Source organism: Myotis yumanensis, unplaced genomic scaffold (assembly GCF_028538775.1).
Source record: "Myotis yumanensis isolate MYYU_CA2020_CCGP unplaced genomic scaffold, mMyoYum1.0.hap1 SCAF_17, whole genome shotgun sequence".
Lineage (NCBI taxonomy): Eukaryota > Metazoa > Chordata > Mammalia > Chiroptera > Vespertilionidae > Myotis > Myotis yumanensis.
In genome coordinates, this window is record NW_027223768.1 from 9,911,740 (window position 1) to 9,930,934 (window position 19,195).

Below are 19,195 nucleotides of genomic sequence, written 5' to 3' on the forward strand. Positions count from 1 at the left end.
GCGTCAGAGCTGGTGTGTTGCAGAGCAGTTCCTGGGAAACTTGCCCATCGCTGCCCACCCTGGTGCATAGGTCCTCAGGCCGGTGTCCCCAGCCACACCCTCTCGCTGCTGGCAGCTCACACTGCCCACAACCACACGATGTTACCCAACAGGCAGGACAAAAGAAAGGCACAGGGAGGCGAAGAATGATGCTATAGAGAGAAGGGGAAGCACGGGCATTTCACTTCCTGCCCTGAATAGGCTCGTTGTACCCAGCTCCCATTGGCTCAGGGCTGGGCCTACAAGGAACAGTTTGCGTAAACAGTTCCCCTGGAGGTCAGACCCTCATGAGGCCCAGCCAGAGGGGCAGCACCTGAAGAAGCAGAATGGAGCTTTTAATACGAGGGCATCTGCAATTGATTCCTAGAGGAGACCGCATATGACCGCTTCTCCTCTGTTTACACAGCTCGCTGCAGCCTCAGTTCTTACTGGCCCACGTGTGTGAGAACAGCTAGACAAACTCACAGCAGGAGGCCCTGTCTGGCTCTCTCAACCACTGAGTCAGGCAGCAGACTTGCATTTGTGGCCCTGGGATTGACCTGCCTTGGGGAAATGACTGCAACTCTCGAAGACTCAGTTTCTTTATCTTTAAAATGGGAATAAGAATAATTCCTGCTTTACCTGCTATAAAGGTGTTATGGGTTGAAGTGTGTCCCCCCCAAATTCTTACTTTGAAGTCCTAACCCTACTGCTCAGAAAGTGACTTTATTTGGAAATAGGTTTGTAGCCAATGTAATTAGTTAAGATGAGGTCATGCTGGAGTAGAGTGGACCCCTGATCCAATATGACTCATGGGTGTTCTTATAAAAAGGGGAGAGTTGGATACAGACATGCACACACAGGGAACACACCACGCGAAGAGGAAAGCAGAGATTTGTAAGTCAAGGGACATCAAAGATAGCTGGCAGGTCACCAGAAGCCAGGGGACAGGCATGGAACAGATGCTCCCTCAGGAGCCAACCCAGGCGACACCTGGACTGCTCGCCTCCAGAACTGCGAGACAGTAAATTTCTGTAGTTTAAGCCGCCCTGTTCACGGTACCTTGTGCCAGCAGCGCCAGCAAACTAATACAGGAGGGTTGCTTTAAGATCAAACGATGTAGTTGACAGTGAATGTTGCATGATCCATAAAGGGCTACTCATATATTACTTTTTATTATTAAAAAAGCTGAGTTGGCCCTGGCCGGGTAGCTCAGTTGGTTAGAGTGTCATTCCCATATGGGAGGTTGCAGAGAGTGTGTGGGAGGCAACCAATCGATGTGTTTCTCTCACATTGATCCCGTCAGGGCACATACAGGAATCAAGGAATGAATGCATAAATAAGAGGAACAACAAATTGATGCCTCTCTAGCTCTCTCTCTCAAATCAATTTAAAAATTTTAAAAGAGCTTAATTGCACCTGCCTGATTAAATTTATTAGGAAAAGCTAATGACTTAAACCTGGAGAATAATCCAGCTGATAATAATAAAAATATCATAGTATTTTGATACATCCAAGTAGCAGGTCCCAGCCTTGGTGCTCAGGGTTCAGTGTACATTTTCACATGTGTTTGAATCATCCAGTCCTGTTCTCTCCTTCCTTTCTCTTTTGTCCCTTCCCTGCGCCTGCTCACCCCCATGCCTCCCCAGCATTAGTGCAACTCTCCCGTCAGGCATCCCCACGCGCAGCCTGTTCACATGGCCAGGGTCAGCAGTGGCTTCAGAATTTCTCTGTGGCAGCAGCTTAGGGGCTACAGCCTAGCTGAAAGTGGGAAATGGGGTGATCACTGAGGCTTCCGGACCCAGCCTGCACAGTGCCAGTCCCAGCACCACCACTTACTAATTGTGGGACCTCAACTTTGGGTCTTGTGAAGATTGAGTTAACCCATTTTACAAAATCACTTAGAAAAGTGCCGGCACATAGGCAGCGTCTGTAAGTATTAGCTATTCTCATTCTTGCTTTTCTGCCACGGTTACCTAACAAGCACGTGCTTCTAACTTAGTGCATGTTGCCTTGGTGGTGCTGATGGGTATTGTGGGGCCTACCCTGTGGGTCAGCTACTGAGCTGTTGGCAAGAATGATGACAACACTGATGATCATGGTAGTCCTGGTGATAGTCTGAAAACTCCCAGTGCCCTCCTGTTTCCCTCCTGATAAGACTCCACTCTGTGATGTAGCCCACAGGGTCTTTCAAAGGGGTTCTCGTCCTCTCTCTCCAGACTGTCTCTCTCCACACTTCCCCCGGGTGCCCCCTGGCCTCCTGCACTCCAGCCATGTTAATCACCATAGACCCACCCCCACCCACCACAGATATGCTGTCCCCCACCCTCTCCGTGGGGGGCTGGACAGCAAGGACACGGAGCAGATACCTGTACGCTCACCAGTAGGAATGGGACAGTGGAGGCTGGGAGCTCATCTCCCTCCCCGAGACCCACGCTTCCCCTGCTGTGGAGGCAGAACCCATCTGTCAGCAGGTTCCCTGTCTAAGCAGGATCACCTTGAGCTTTGTTCTGAACTGCTGTTCCCTCGGGGAACCGCTCCACTTGCAGAACCTTGGAAAGCGAAGCAGCAACTATCAGAGCAGCCAAATTAAATAATTCCTGCTGCTTATTAATTTTTTAAAACGATGAATAAAATATTTCACATCAGGTGTTCTTACACTGCATTTTGGTTTTCACTTCCCCAGCATAATTTCCAATAGCTATGCTACAGGAAATTTTTAATGCAAAACTAGGTCTTCTAACCACTGCATTGGCATTCACAGGGCACAGCAGTTACTCTGCACAGAAGGGCCTAGACGCGAGTCAGTGCTTCTGGAGGGTTTGTTCACGCAGCGAGTATTAGTGCTTACCACGTGAAAGACACTGTGCGGGCAAAGGGAAGGAGACACAGGGAGGAAGTCAACAAGGGCCTGCCCTCAGGAATCACAGTGCAATTCAGGTAAAACGCACACGCACACGCACGCACACGCACACACACCCACACGCATATGCATGCCACTGTAATAGCACAAGACAGAATGCAGTCGGGGCTTCAGTAAAGAGAGGAGCATGTTCTCACAGGAATTCAAAGTGCATTTCCATGAACTAGTTTCAAAGAAAGTAAAGAGGCTTTATCCAGGGATATATTTAGCCATTCGTGCTACTCCCTCCTCTCTTCAAAGCAGACACACGGAGAACGGGGTTATTCTGCTGCCCTGGACGCGTCAGGACCAAGCACCACACGGTAGTGCCCTGGGCTGGGAAGAGGTGCTTTCCAGAGACACAGAACTCAGAGCCACCAGGGAGGGACCAGCCTTGCACCCCGGACTCTGCCATCCGAGTGGCCCTTCTCGCCTCCTTTTTGTGTCTTTCTGCAGCACTTGAAAGAAATGAGGTATTTTAGTTAAGAGATGGTATATTGTGCTCCTGAAAAACCTCACATTCTATAAAATCGCACTATAACGGTAACAGGGCTGACGGGAAAGCATAAGGTTAAGGTAAGGGCAGATCACTGAGACCGTGTGACTCTGTAATGGGTCCCTAACGGAAACGGTAACTGGTACCTCGGGATAACTTCCACGGCCAAAGCAGGCAGTGCAGTAGGGCCAGAAGCTGGCCAGGGATGTTACACATGCACACAGCCCTGGCCGGGTGGCTCAGTTGGTTGAGCGCCGTCCTGTACACCAAAAAGTTGCGGGATTGATCCCTGGCCGGGTGTGTACGGGAGGCAACTGATCAATGTTTCTCTCTCACATCAATATTTCTCTCTCTCTCCCTCAAGTTAATAAAAACATATCCTCAGGTAAGGGTTAAAAAATGCGCAAAAACTCTGACTTAGGGTGCTATGAGCCAGTGAAGTTGGGGTACAGAGGGAAGGACACCCCTGGGATGTGCAAGGCCAGGATGTGCTTCTCGGGGGAGAGCGCTCCAGAAGCAGGTGCTCGTGTAAAATGGAAAGAAACAAAGAACTGAAAGCCGCATGGATCCCTTCCCAGTAAAGCTGTCATTCTTCTCTGCTGTTTCAGCCCCCTTGCCTTGGGGAAGATACATGTGAACCAACGCAACTTCCATGATATAACTGTCCTCATTCCCCCGTGTCCCAACCATGTATGAGCTAATCGGTGCTATAGAAACACACACTGCAGCAGACAGGCTGTTACTGGATTTCCAAGAAATAAACTGGGATAGAGATACCTATTTTTTTTTTAAAATATATTTTATTGATTTTTTACAGAGAGGAAGGGAGAGAGATAGAGAGCTAGAAACATCGATGAGAGAGAAACATCGATCAGCTGCCTCCTGCACATCTCCCATTGGGGATGTGCCCGCAACCCAGGTACATGCCCTTGACCGGAATCGAACCTGGGACCCTTCAGTCCGCAGGCCAACGCTCTATCCACTGAGCCAAACCGGTTTTGGCGAGATACCTATCTTTTAAGGACAAAGTCTCACTCTCCCTGAGGTTCATGAGGATGATAAAACAATAACGCCAGTGCTGATCGGGCACATTGTGGGTGCCAGTGCTACATATATATACAGTGTCTCATCCATCCTTCATTCAGCAATGCTATGCGTAAGTGTCACTGTCATTGCCTTCTTACATGTGGGGAAACTGAGGCTTAGCCTAAATAACTGACCGAACTCTCACAGCTAGGAAGTGGGAGAGCCAGGTCTCAAACCCAGGAGTCTAATGGACGAGCCTGTGCTCCTAAGAACCATACTTCTAGAAAAAGTCCCATGTGGCAGGCAGGAGGCCAACAGTTCAGAAGGCTTCCCTCATCCGCATCCCTGCATAGCTCCCATAGCTCCATTTCAGAAAACAAGGGCTTCTGGGTCTGCTTCAGTACGGAGCGCACTCATTCTGGAAGACATAAGGCCTCTTTGTTCCATTCAAGCATGAATGGTTTCTGCGGTCTCTAGTTCCTGCCTCCGTCTCAAATACTGACAGAACTGAGAGGTACCACATTCCTCTAGATCACCCGCCTTCTTCCACTGTGTATCCCATAAAGGATTAACCCTCGGAAAACTAGAGGAAGTGAGCAAACGTGTGATTAATCTGAATAAGTTCTACTTTAAAATTAAATATACCAAGCAGAATATTTGAGTAAATCAAGTAAATGTTTGAAAAAAAATCAGACATATTACTTTATTCGTAAACTGAAAAAGTGACTAGGTCTATAAAGGAATGCTGAGAGTGAAGACATTGATTTCAGCCTGTCCAAAAAGTTTCTCTGTTTTTCCCCATAAAAGGAGAAAAGGCGGCGTTATTTTTAAACACTATGTGGAACAGAGCATGTGTTCTGTAACCATTTTTTTTTTTAATATTGATTAATATGGGTTCTAGGTTTCTGAGACGCTTAGATTATTGTCTATTCAGTATTTTTTCCCCTGAAGGATATTTATTTTCTGTAGAGAATGTTTCCCCACCTCTACATGCCTCTCCTTTTTCTCTTTGTGTTGGTGAAATCAAGGCCAGCTTTGATCCAGGGGCAGGAGGACATGAGCATGAAGAGTAGTAACTGGAGGGTCAGGAAGAGATTGACAAGGAGATGCCATATGGGCCTATCACTCTGCAAGGAATGAAGCCAGTAGGGGAAAGTGCTAGGAGGTTAGATTGAGCTTTATGTACAGAGAAACTTCCCAACAGAGCTCTCTGGTACTTGCCTGAGACCGAAGAGTTACGTCATTAGACGTGTGTGTACAAACAAGGGCTGAGAAACCACTTAGGGAGAGATGTGGGCAGGGGAGAGTTTCTGGCACCAGGTAAGGGTGGGACCATTTTGAAAGTCCCTTTCTGATGCAGGTAGTTGTATGATTCTGTACTGATCTTCCCTGAGGTTTCCTCTGGCCTTGCCCTTGTCGTAGTTAGGTGTTCTGATAGGGCGCCTAAAACCTTGGTTAATAACATAACAGTGATAGCTGATATGAACTGAGTACATGACCTCATTTATCTCATTCAATCCCCACAGCAACCCTATGAGATAGGTACTGCTATCTTTGCCTTATGGATGGGGAAACTGAGGCCTAATATTAAGTCACTTATCCAAGGGCTCACCCCCAGAGAAATTAGAGCAGGATTGGCTTGGGTCTGAGACTCCCTCGTCCATGGCTTTCATTATGATGCCATATTTTATGTAAACCCAAAGCTTGGCAAAGCCCAGGATTCAGATCAGTTTCCAGGCTCATGTTCTGTACCGCTGCCCCTGTGGAAGGACCACTTGCCCCATTATTCATTGACTGAAGAAGTCCATCTCTGTCAGGAGGGATCTTTAGTCTGAGACTCTGGAAGGAAAACTAGAAGGAGCGTCTCAGCTGGAAAAACACAGAATATTAATAAACAGACACCTTTCCCTGAACAGTATTTGAGTTTGCAGCAGAGCCATTCCATTATTTTCTTAAGCCTGCGCCGTCTACAACTGCTCCCCTGATGTCCATGCAGCACACACCGGCATTTCATCAGCCTCGTTCACTGTTTCCCAGAGGCACAAGCAAAGCGAGACAGAAGTCCGTGCAAGGTGATTACTAGTCCTTTCCCTAATCGTGCCTGCATTTCCCCTTCCTCCTCATTCTCACTGCAGAGAAGAAAACATTTCCAGAAGATTCTTGCAGTGTAACATCCTGTTGTGTTTAATAACACACACGCTTCAAACCCTTTCTGAACCTCCCAGACGTGTCGGTGCTGTTAGAAGAGCCAGGTATCCCCTAAGCAGCCTGTGTGGTCTGGACTGAAACAGCCTAATTGTAAGTCTCCAAACTGGAGTTTAGGAGAGATTTCCAGGGGTGCTCACAGCACCTGCAGTGTGGTTTGGCTGCTAATTAGCACTTCCTTTTCAAATTGGCTGCTGTCACACACAGCCCCCTCCTACCTGTCTCACCTTGTCCCCTCAGACCTCCCCACCCGCCTCCTCAGGCCCATAGGGGCACTGCTCAGTGACAGCCTGGTCATTTCTGGGATGGACGAAACAAAGAGAAGGCACTGCTATTCCACCCCCCCCCCCCCCCCCCCCCCGCCCACCCTCATCAACTCCCCAGAGAGCCTGGAGTTCGATGGGAGCAGGGGGCTTGCACACCTGAGCAGCGCTGCAATTCACCCCATACCTGTGTCCAGATTAAACAGCTCCACAGGACTGTTGTAAGGGTCTAAAGAAACAAACTATTAATGTATAAATATTAGATATTATTTTGAATTGTAAATGTTGATTCTTATTTTTACCCCTTCGCCCTACCCCAAATGTAAATGACTTCTTACTGCTTACAGATTCAAGTTCAAACTAAGCCTAGAAGTGAAGACTCTCCCCAGATACCGCAAGCTGTCTGTCCAACGCTTCTCCCCTTCTGGAACCCTGTGTTCTGGTCAAACTGATCTGTGTTGTCCCCTGTCGCCCTCTGCCTGGAACAGCCTTCCACCTCCTCTCTGGCCCCCCAAAGCGGCCCCCATCCCAAGCCTGGCTTGGCTCCGACTTGCCTCTGACCTCACTCCTGAACCCAGCCTGGAGCTTGCTTCTTCTCTTTCCTTCGTGGATGAAAGGGGTGGGGTTGGAAGGTGAATCTCAGAAGGCTGGGCTCCATGAGAGAGGAGAGCCAGGCCCTGGGGTTTGGGATGGAGCTAGGAGGTGGGACCTGGAACTGAGAAGTTCTGATGGGGAAGGACAGGACAGGCTGTCTCTGCGGAGAGCACATCTCCATGATTACTCTCTCCCCATCAGTCACCGTGATCTGGGCAGCAGGCAGATGGATGGCCTTCAGAGTCCCAGTGATCTGCAATCTAGATGACTCAGCAGCACCCGAAAGCACAGTGACTGCTGGACTTGTCACCCTTTTGGTGCCTATAGGAGGCCCGTGCTGTCACTGACCACGTTCAAAGACGTGCTTGGGCTGTCTCCTCTCAGGAAGCCTAGCCCTGGGTCAGTTCTGTGTATTCATCAATAAAGCTGGGAACAAGCACATGTCGCCCTCAGAGCTCTTCCCTACCAAAGCACCTATCCCTGTCTTAGCAGTCTGATGCCTGTGTTCCCAAATGGGAGACAGGTCCTATTTGTAGGCCCAAGGCTTCTGTCACTCACTCTCTCCACTTCAGTGACACCAGAAAATCTCCCCACCAAAGAGCAGACCAGCAAATCTCGGAAACCACAGGGATACGTCTGCAGTCTCCCAAGGTCCTACCCGGAGTCCATGCCAAACCCTCACCTGCTGGGACACACGTTCTCATCTTTTAGACGTGGGCGCATACAGTGTTACTAACAGCAACGAGCACATTTGTAACTTTTGAGTAGCCATTTATGGGAGAAATTCTCATTTATCTTCCTCCTTAAAGGAAAATAATATTTTATAAAACTGTGGTGTGTGAAATCTTGCTGACACGATGAATTATTACCAAATGCCTTGGAGAGTTGGAAATAAAAGACCTGGTTGGCTGGGTCAAGAAGGGAACCTGGAGAAGGAATTAATTGATAACAGCTGTGTTTGAGTCCTTGCTAAACTTCAGCCATTTCAGTCATTACTATCCACAAATGACTTTCACAATAGAGATATCCTTCTAAAAGAAAAAAGGAACTTTGCGGGGAATGAAAATTAAAATTTTTAGCAATAGTGCATAGAAATATCCATAAAAGAAGTAATAATCTTACTAAAAATGTTTGAAATGCTGAATAAAAACCACACACATTTTTGAACACTTGGTTTTGCTGGCAAGAAAAACAAGGAGATTTGCAGAGGCTGAAAGTGAAGCAAAAAAACATGACTCTAGACAGAGAAGAGGGAACTGAACACAGTGGCTGTCTACAAATTCCAGTGACAAAAGAGCCGTCAGAATATCAGAGACACAGCCAAGGGGCCACCCAAGCTAGAGAATCTAATTGGAGAACCACATAAGCTAGAACCCTCCACTCCCCTAAAGGCACCAGCCAAGTCCAATCTTGGCTTACATTTAACCTCATTTGGTCTTAGTTCTGGGTGAGGAGAAGAACGCTCCCTGAGATTTGAGGTCTGAATTTACATGCCTCCAGTCCTGAAGAACCCCAAACCAAAAATTAAGTCTTAAAGGGTTCCTAGTTGGTAAAGTTCCAATGCTTAATAGAAGCAAAAGCAAAGAATCTCTGAAGAAATGCGTTCTCCACCCAGGCCTCAAAGGATTTCAGCAAAGAAACTTCCCCAAATACAAGCTTATAATAAAAAACCCCTAAGGGTACAAGAAAAAGGCACCATGAACAGAATAAATGAAAAGGCTTCAGATATTGAAACCATTAGGTACAGAATATAAAATAAGCCTTCTTAATGTGTTAAAATAAATGAATAAAGGAATGGAAAGCTTGAATAAGGAACAAAAGATGAAAAAAACTGTCCAGATAAAGATTTGAAAAAGAGCCAAACAGAACATCTAAGAAATGAAAAATAAAGAATTGAAATTTAAAACTCAACCGGACACATTAACTAGTAGATTGGATACAACTAAAAGAGAGAATTGGTTAAGCAAAAGAGTTGAAATATTAAATATTAAAGAGAGGGTAAGACACACGAAGACCAAAATGAGAAATTTTAATATTTATATCTAATCAGAGGTCCAGAAAGACAGAATACAGAGTGAGAGAGAGGCAATAAATGAAGAGAAAAAGACTGAGTATTTTTTAGTATTTATGAAGTAATCCCAATCTTCAGATTCAGGAAGCTCAATGAATCATAAGTAGGTAAATAAAAAGAAAACTACAAGACACTTCATAGTGCAACTGAAGAAGAACAAAGCAAAAATCTTAAAAGCAGTGAGAGAGAGAAGACAGATTGCCTAGAAAAGAATGACAAGTAGACTAATAGCTTACTTTTCAAAGTAACAAGGGAAGCCAGAAAAATTACGGAATATGTCTTCAAAGAAAAGGAAATGTGAGACATAGAGTATATGTATAGACCCCAGCAGGTATTATAGACTCTGATGTGACATGGAGAGAAGACAACCCCCACCATTAAGGCTTCATGCCCAATAGACTACTAGGTGATGCTATAAAAACTGAAGAGCAAATGTATAATTTCACCCTGGGGTAGAGTCAGCCTTAATGGCCATCCAAAGGATTTGTTTCAGGCATATTAACAACTTGGAGAAACAAGTCTGGACAAAGCTGTGCGGTCCAGAGGTCTAAGCTATCAGGAGCTTCAAGAGATAGACCAAAGAAAGCCTTGCTGACCAGCATAGTGTACCAGGCAGCACTGGGCGATCGATCCACTAGGCCAGTGGTCGGCAAACTGCGGCTCGGCGAACCGCGGCTCGCGAGCCATATGCGGCTCTTTGGCCCCTTGAGTGTGGCTCTTCCACAAAATACCACGTGCGGGCACGCGTACAGTGCGATTGAAACTTGGTGGCCCATGCGCAGAAGTCGGTTTTCAGCCTGGGTGAGTCGGCTTTGAAGAAGTACTGTTGATAGTTGGCTCTGTTGACTAATGAGTTTGCCGACCCCGGCACTAGGCCAGCTCAGCTTGCCCCACGGCATTAGAAAAGCAGGGATGGCAACCTGCCATTCCCACACCTGACCAACAGACTCACAAACAAGGGGACAGAGATAAAAGTTAAGGTTCAATGAACTCATCTAGAAATTGATAATCAGAAAACTAGAAAGAAGTGTTTTCTATTTTGACTTGTATATACTTTTTTTTTTTAAATGGCTTTGTATTCTTTATACTTTGAATTACATGCTAGCTGGTAGGGACATTGGTGGGTACCGCTGCCATTTCTTTTTAATGCTTAAGGCATTATTTCTGAATTTGAAGTCAGAAGTATTTGAAGGTCAGTGAGGGAGCTACCTTCTTTACTTGGTGCCTTTCTTTATAATGTGTACAATTTCTGTTCCACAGTGCTGGCAAAGGCACTAAAAATGTTAGTGTCCTCTCCTGCTACCAAGAGGCTAAGGCCCCGTCCAGAACCAGGGTGATTGTAGATATAAGGTGTGATTTATTTCAAGGTCAGAGGGATGAAGGGTAGAGTTAGGGGAAGAAGGTCTCCCTCAGAGACACTTAGAGGCAGATGGTGTTACAGACCGAGACCCCCCCCACTAGGCCTGAGAGCAGTGCCTCCCCACTTCTCCATTGTTCCAGAAACTGGTTAGCTGTGCCTCTCATAACATACCGGGAAGAACAAGGCAAAAATCTTAAAGGCCGTAAGAGAGAAAAGAATGGAGATGGGTAAAGAACCAAGGCTGGTGCCCATGAAGCTGCACCAGCCACGTCAAATCTTGGCTTAGGTTTAAGAAGTTAGGATAAGAAGCTTTGTTAGTTTAATATTCACAATGTTTCTTAGTTTCCTCCTCCTTTATGGGTATATTTAATCCAAAAGCAAGGACAGAAACAACTTTTCACCTCTCAGTCAAATATAGTCGTTCTGGCAGCTACCGGAGCTGAGAAAGCCAGGGAAGGCCAGGAAACAGTGGCACACAGACAGGCGCCCCGAGAAAAGGGGGAGAATGAACCCTGGGCAGTGCCACTGTGGCATGTCCTGCAGGAAAGGCTGCTTTGTTGCTCTGGAGCGGTCTCTGGTTACAGGAGCGCTCTTTCAAAACCAGGAAATGTGTTTTGACAAAGGCCATTCATGTTACTTCAGGGGTGAGCGGTCTGAAGGGCATATTTTGGGTTCCTGACTATTTGAGTTTCCGGGCTATGTCAATGGCTTGCTGGGACAATAGGGAAAATGACTGAAATTACACAGTCCCGTGGACTTGGAGGCACGCAGCCAGGGGACGGTTCTCTCCGTGTGGACTGTACCTGCAGGGACATCTCTAGGGGGCTGAGGCCCAGCTGCAGAAACTTGAGTCAGAGTCCTAACTGGTCACAGCTCCTGTCTTCTCTGCCTTAGCAGCATTAGAGGAGCAAGCTCTTTGTTAGAGTTTTCCAGTATGTTCCTTGCAGTTTTATAATGTCCTGTTTCATTGGGGGCCGGGAGAGTGCAATGAATATAGTATGTTGCAAAAAAAGAGAGAAAGCATTGGATAGGAGATGGCATACAAACAAAGAGAAGCGAGATGTAGTGGATGGGGCCCCTTACCCTCTGTCTCCACTGCTCATGTCTGGGGCGGTGTCTGTCCAGATGTCAGGAGCACGGTGGTGAGACTCGGAGTGGTCCAGGCCCCAGAGCAGCCCTGTCTCTGCCCTGCCTCCAGGGCATTTGGCTGTCTCTGTCGACCCCTGTATATTTATGATGACTTGACTTTTACGGACAGACGACAGATGAGATGTGAGGATCTGAAAGATGACATGGCTTGTTCAGGGTGGATCAGTGTTTGCTCTTTCCCTGAGCCTGACTCGGAGGCTTCGTTTCCGCTTACATCATGAGAAACCTAAAAGGCTCACTCTCACCCTTCCAGGCCATTGCACGTTGCAGCAATGTGTCTGCGGGGATGGGAGTATCTTTTGTAGGCATGCTCACTCTAGGCAGCGCTTCCCACTGCAGGGCAAAAAGCATTTAAATTCCACCCAGTTACAGCGGCCAGCTGATTAAATGAACTCTGTGCTCTCACAGGAAGCAGCACTCTACCTTTCACCTCCTATCTTCCACTTCCCCGGAGCATTACCTAATTCCTACCCACACCTAACACCTGCTAGAGGGTGGGAGCTGCTGCGTGATGTCCAAATGCCTAGTCACTCCCCAGAGAATCAGCTACACTGACGACCATTAAGTAGCATGGGAGTGACAGGCAGCCCTGTTCAAGGCTTTGTCATGGGAAGGATTCCAGAGAGTGGGGTGGGGGTGGGGTGGGGTGGAAGCACCGAGGATTTAGTCGTGGCCCAGCCACTGCCTCACTGTACTCCCCCTGAACCTAACCTGTCCAACAGTTCCATTCTCTGTCTCAGACATTTGCCTCTGGTGCCGGGAGAACAAATTCAAATTGGACTATGTGTCTAGGTTCCTTACAAAGCGTGTGAGACGCTCCCCGAGGCACCTGCCACCTCACCTCAGGGTGAGTCTCCTCCCTGCTCCAGACTAGCTTAGCTCGCCTCCAAGTTGTAAGCAAATTAGATGAACACCTATGAACTAGGAAGATAATAATACCCTGAAAGGATGAACTGATTAATAATTATAATAATGAGAGGGCAGTCATAATAATACACTGTGTTTATTTAGTATCTGTCACTTGAGGAATATGGGGTGAGCCACTGATGTCACCTCATGAACCCTCCCTTCGTGTTTATAAGAGAGAAAAGGGCAGAGACTTGTTACAAAAAAAAAAGCCTGTTTGGAGGAAGGTTAATGATGGGAGAATTCTGTAGAAGGGGAAGCTCTGAAAACTATGATGACTCTGGACAGCAAAGATGAGCAGGCATCCTGGGAAGGAGACTACCGGCCTGCTCTTCTCTCGTGGGCTCAGCCCTCCGTACTGCCCGGGGCCCCCTCATTACTGTGCTTTCTTTCTGTTCATGCCCTCTGTTTTTTTGTAATTACTCCAGCCCCTGATGTATATAAATAAGTATTATGTTTAAAAGGATTACATTTTCATAACATTGGGTCAACCACAATCAAATAGATTTCCTTAACTTTAGGACTTTAATATGCTCATTGCATAGTGAATGTCCCAGGGGAGTATAAACTAGGTTGAACCGTTTGAAATAATCATTTCTGTAGGTCAAAATCAATCAAATGTTGGCAATTTCATATGGTCCAACCAATTACTATTCGGGTCTTCCAACCTCGCTTGACTACAGGACTCTTGGAGAAAATTCTGTTGCAGAGTTGGTGTCCCTGACCTCACCTTGGGAAACAGTCTTAGATGCTTAAATACAGACTGTCACGTGCTTGGGCCCATGATGTTCAGACGCAACAGGATAATGGACTGAGCAGAATGGGAGGCAGCAGATGGAGGGGTCCTGCCAGGCCCGGGGCGGAGATTCCAGGACTTTCCCACCCCATTGGAAGCACGGAGATGCACATCACTCTGTAGAGTTACACCTGTTGCAGTAGTAAGGCGCAAGGATGTTTTTAGCTATAAAATTGCTTTAAAATACTTAGTTTAGTCCACCTAGTTTCCATAGAAAAAGCAGATTATGAAAGGATATAAAATGATTTGCAGTTGGGTTTGAAAAGGGCAGAACCAAAAAATAGTCATTTCCTCTTTTTCAATTTTCTTAAATGTTATTATATTGCTTCCCAGTAAAAAAAAAAAAAAAAAATCATACCAGTTGCTCCTTAAGCTTTGAGTCCATACCAGAATATGTCTGGGAAAATCCCAATGTACCCCTTCCTCTTCTTTGCAGCTGGGAGCATAGCATCAAGGAGCCGATGACCTCCCAGCTAGGACTTAGGTAAATTATGTTCCTCTGGCCACCTCATTGAGCTGGCTGGCGTCAGTTACCTAAGAGATGGGTACCTCTACCTGCCCATCCTGATGAAGGGCCGGCCCACCCACTTAGTCCCAAAATCTACAAGCCTTTCCAGTCCCCAGTGGTTGCTTTGTAAAGTCTGCATTTAAGTTGGTTATGTGAAGTTTTGAACAGGATCCTATGGCAACACTATTTATAAATGATGATTGGATTTTCAGCAGGGCTTCAAAAACCTGTTCAATCCTAATGTTTCAGAAATATATTTATAATGGGAAAGGGAAATAGCAGAAAACATTGCTGTCATAACTACACAATGACAGCTGAGTTTGGAGGACACGGGCTTGTGTGGGCCTCTGGCTTGTGTGGGCCTCTGGCTCTCATTTACGAAGCTGTATCCATGGGAAAATGTCTTCCTAGTCTTGCTGAGGATGTTGCCCTGAGAGCGCCTCAGCTGCTAGAGGTAGAGGGTGAGGTGGTCATTTCCAGGGGACCGCTCTGCCCAGGCTCAGGTAGAAGCTGCCCTGCGGGAGAGGCCCCCAGGCCAGCAGCCCCCTGGAGGCCTGCTTCCTCTTCACCAAGGACGGAGGAGGGGAAACCAGGAGAGTGAGTTGTGTCATGGAAACCAAGAGAAGAATGTGTTTCAAGAAGGAGGGGGTGGGACATCTGTGTTGAATGCTGCTGTGAAAACAAGAACAGCGCTGTCAACATTAGATTTAACATTGACAGGAGCAATATCTCGGTATCGTGGGGACAAAATTCAACTAAAGTTGAGAGAGAATCATAATCGAAGAATGCATCGTTTACAATGAGTGTCTGCTAAGTGCTTTATATGTATTAACACCCCCAATTCTTATACTGTTCTGATGTACATTCTAATAGCATTCCTATTGTACAGATGAGGAACATAGAGGGTAACTAACTACCCAAGGCCGTCTGGCTAGAAAGTGGCAGAGCTGAGATTGCGCCCAGGCAGCCTGGCCTCAGTCTGTGCTGGGAGCCTCAGCACCTCCCTCTACCATGCCCAGGAAGATCAGAACTCAGACAGCTCTTTCAACAAGCAAGTGTGCTGAGAAGGAAGAGATGGGGAGGGAGCTGGAGAGGTTGTGGGCTAGAGAGGGTTATTCTTTTAAGATAGAAAACACTGACATATGGGTTGCATGTTGACGGGGATAATAGAGTAGCGAAAGAGAGATTGATGACGCTGGCCAGAGGAGGTGAGGTGGGGTGGACCAGGACACAGAGGGGTCACCCTTTGATAGGAGCGAGGTTTGTCCTCTGGAGCCGGGAAGGAAGGCAGGGAAAAGGGGCCCAGATGAGGGCAGCAGGCAGTTTTGGAAGTGAACAGATGACGGAGCACCTGTCTGCAGGCTCCTGTTTTCTCCAGATAAAGCAAGATGGTCACCTGAGACTGCGGTAGGGGAGGAAGAGAAGAGAGTTGTAAAATGGCCATGTGGGTGGTGGTGGTGAAGAGTGCACGAGCAGCTCATAGGAAGCTAAAATGGATGTGTCTGTGTTCCTGAAATCTTTCATGGTTTTTATTCTCTGAAGATTTTTATTCAAAATCTGCAGAGAAAGAAAGAGGGAGAGTGCCTGTGTTCCCCGTCCCTGCGGCACGGGGAGCGGTAGGAAGGGATGTGCTAGTCAATCTGGAACATCCCAGGCGGATGGTTTGGGATTGTGAGCGCTGCTACAAGGAGATACAACCTGCATTTCGTACCTGCGGGAACTTCATGCTTCTTCCTTTGTGTTCCTCAAGGCCCATCTGTTCCTTCCTTAGGACATTTCTTAAGGAGAAATGTGGACTGAGGAATGATCCCGGGTGAAATGTATCCCTCTATGGCAGTGGTTCTCAACCTTCCCAATGCTGGGACCCTTTAATACAGCTCCTCATGTTGTGGTGACCCCCAATTTCATTGTTACAAATTGAACATAATTAAAGCATAGTGATTAATCACAAAAACAATATGTAATTATATATATGTTTTCCAATGGTCTTAGGCGACCCTTGTGAAAGGGTCGTTCGACCTCCAAAGGGGTCGCGACCCCCAGGTTGAGAACCGCTGCTCTATGGCTTACATCCTGTGCTTCCCCTGAGGAGTCAGGGAGCCCAGAGAGAACGCTAATGCAATTGACCCCCAACCCTTCGCCGTGCCCCTCAGTTTCCGATTCAGTGGGTCTGGAGGGCGGGCCTGAGAATGTGCATTTCTAACAGGCTCAGGGGATGCTCTGCTGCCGGCCAGGAGACTGCACTTGGAGTTTTGAGTGAGTTGCCACCTCAGCCAGCCAAAGATTTCCCCTTCTGTCACAGAACAAGGACTAGAAAGTCCACTGATCCCCGAATTTGGACACACAGGTCCCTTAAACCCAACCACTCCTGTTGAACTTGTCATTCCTCTCCCTCCCACCAAGTCACTTTGTTATTCTGGGAAAACAGTGGAAGGGAATAACTGAATAAGCAGAACTAACACATCAAGACCAACTAGGTACAAGGTGCTGCTCTGAACTCTTTACATGTGTGAACTAATTTAGTTTCCACAGCAACTCGAGGAGGGAGGTCCGATTAACCACATTGTACTGTGGAGGAAATGGAGACGCAGGTTAAGTAACTTACTTGGGGTCAGCCAGCTGGGACGTGGAGAGCTGGGATAGGAACACAGGTCAGACTAACTCCATATCCACATGATCCCCACTTCTTCACATGTCACAGGTAAATGTGGATGGAGCTTTGGTCTCTCAGATTTAGGGAGCCTTGGTGTTTGGGTAAATCGTGGTCAGCCGGGGTCTAGCACAGTTTTGAGCTAGGTCACCGGGCAGTATGCGTAAGATCATTGACAGAGCTCTGTTCTGCCCACTTGTAACTACATGACCCTTGAGCAAGTTGCACAATTGATTTTAATGATCCCGGCCATAAAGTGAGTGGGCGTACTGACTTTCTGAAATTTTAAGCTCTGAAAGTGTGTGAGTGTAAGTCTTAAATGTTTCTGGAATGGATTGCACCCCACCCCCCACCCCCCCATCCCTGCTGCTGTTCTCACCGTCAGGTCCTTATCATTCCTTGTATTTCTGACTGCAGTTGTTTTCCTGCTGCTCTCCTTGCCTCCTGGCTCATGGTCCTCATAGCCATCCTCCACACTGCCTCTGAGTGACCCACCAAAGGTGAAAACCACCAGGATTCCCTTGCTTGAGAGCCTTCGGTGGTCCCTTATCACCCATAGGTCTTGTAAACAAAGTCTAGCACCACCTGGCTCGGCTTCTTCAGCCTCATCTTGGCACTCCCTGCCTGGAACTTCATGCTCTCATGATGACACGGAGGACTTGTAGCTTTCTAATTTCCCATGGTAGCTCATGAGTTTTATTCTGTTATCCTATCCTATCCTATCCTATCCTATCCTATCCTATCCTACCCTGTCCCACTCCTTGGCCTGTAGTATCCTTCCCACCCTTCTTTATCTGGATCCCGCTAACTCATCTTTCAAGACTTAGCCCAGCCCTCACCTGGCTCAGGAAACCTTCTCGAAAGCCTCAAGTTAGGGAAGTTGCATCCTTCCCAGGTTTTCTCATGATTTATGAGCCGCACTATGGAATTATCTGCTTAGTAGCCTTTCTCCCCGTTAGCCTATAATCTTATCAATGTCTTAATCATCTTTGCTCTAGTATCTAGTGCAATGCTCAGCACATAGTAGGTGCTCAGTTAATGTTGTTTACCAGAATGTAACCCCTTCAGAGCAGAGATCATGACTCTTGCACCCTGGGACTCCTAGCAGCTACTCAACAAGTGTTCCCTGAGAGAGTGCTGTGCCCTCTGACAGCCATGAGGAAAAGGGGAGTATAGTGTTGACCACTCAGCTCATAAATGTACCACAAAGGTCAGGCACAGCGGAAACTGCCCTCCAGCATTCTACCCCTGAGCTGCATGCACGTGAGCATGAGATCTGGAGGTAGTGAGCTCTCTAGTGATTATTTAAGAGAACGATCCACTGGATCTGCAGAGCATGCAGGCCCTCTCATGAGCTCTCCTCCACCACCAGTGGTCACCATCACCTCGACAATAAGTATTGCCCTGAATTAAGGAAATTATGGCAAAGACAGGGTTTGTTAGGGCCAACAGTGGATACCAGGTTCCCTCAGGGGGGCTCCACCTGCTTCCCTGGGACGAGCTTTCTTGACCCTGCTTCCCACCAAGCCTGCCCATGGACCCTCTTCCTGGGGGCCTCTTTGCACAAGGGATCTGCTGCCTTTCAACTATAGAGCCTGAATAGCTGACCTAGGGCCAAGAGGATGAGCCTCTGTCCATTGCAGTGGTCTCCTAATCCTCCTGCAAAACCAGCCAGGCTGGTTGCAATGTGTTATTAGAAAGCCCACATATCTGTCCCTGGAACAACAGCCACTTGTTGAAGGGGGCGTGTTTCACATCCATGAGACTGTGGTTTAGTGTAGAGGGAAGGCGCTGGGATGGGCAGGGAGGGGGCGAGCAGGGCACCGGGGAGAGAGCTTGGGTTTCAGAGTTCAGTAGAGTGGATTTCAAAGCTGCCCTGCCTCTTACAGGCTGTGTGGCCTTGAGCACATGACTTAATGTCTCTGAGTGATAATTAAGCCTCACAGGCTGCTGTGAGGGTTGAAGGAGGCTACTGTAAGGCATCTAGCCCAGGGCATGGAGATAGAAGTACTGGCACAACACTGGCTCCTCTGACGTGGGTGCTTTTGGGGACATTCTTGCAGATAGAAGAGTCCAGATGACCCCCTCCACACACACACACACACACACACACACACACACACACACACACACACACCTGCTGCTTCTCCAGTGAGCGGAGTCCTTGCAGGGCACAGAGAGGGGAGTGCTGCCTCCCAGCCCTGCCTACCACGTGGCCCCCCAGCACCTGCTGCAGGACTGGCCACTTCAG

At 47.5% G+C, this 19,195-nt stretch overlaps 1 protein-coding gene and 1 long non-coding RNA gene across 4 annotated transcripts in view; one reads left to right on the forward strand and one right to left on the reverse strand.

Annotated features, from left to right (window-relative positions):
• The window catches only part of LOC138995784 (uncharacterized), an 80,551-nt gene that overhangs the window by 29,939 nt on the left and 31,417 nt on the right, over nucleotides 1-19,195 (forward strand). The gene's annotated exons all lie outside the window — the stretch shown is intronic.
• VTCN1 (V-set domain containing T cell activation inhibitor 1) overlaps nucleotides 1-19,195 on the reverse strand; it is a 33,725-nt gene that overhangs the window by 13,337 nt on the left and 1,193 nt on the right. The gene's annotated exons all lie outside the window — the stretch shown is intronic.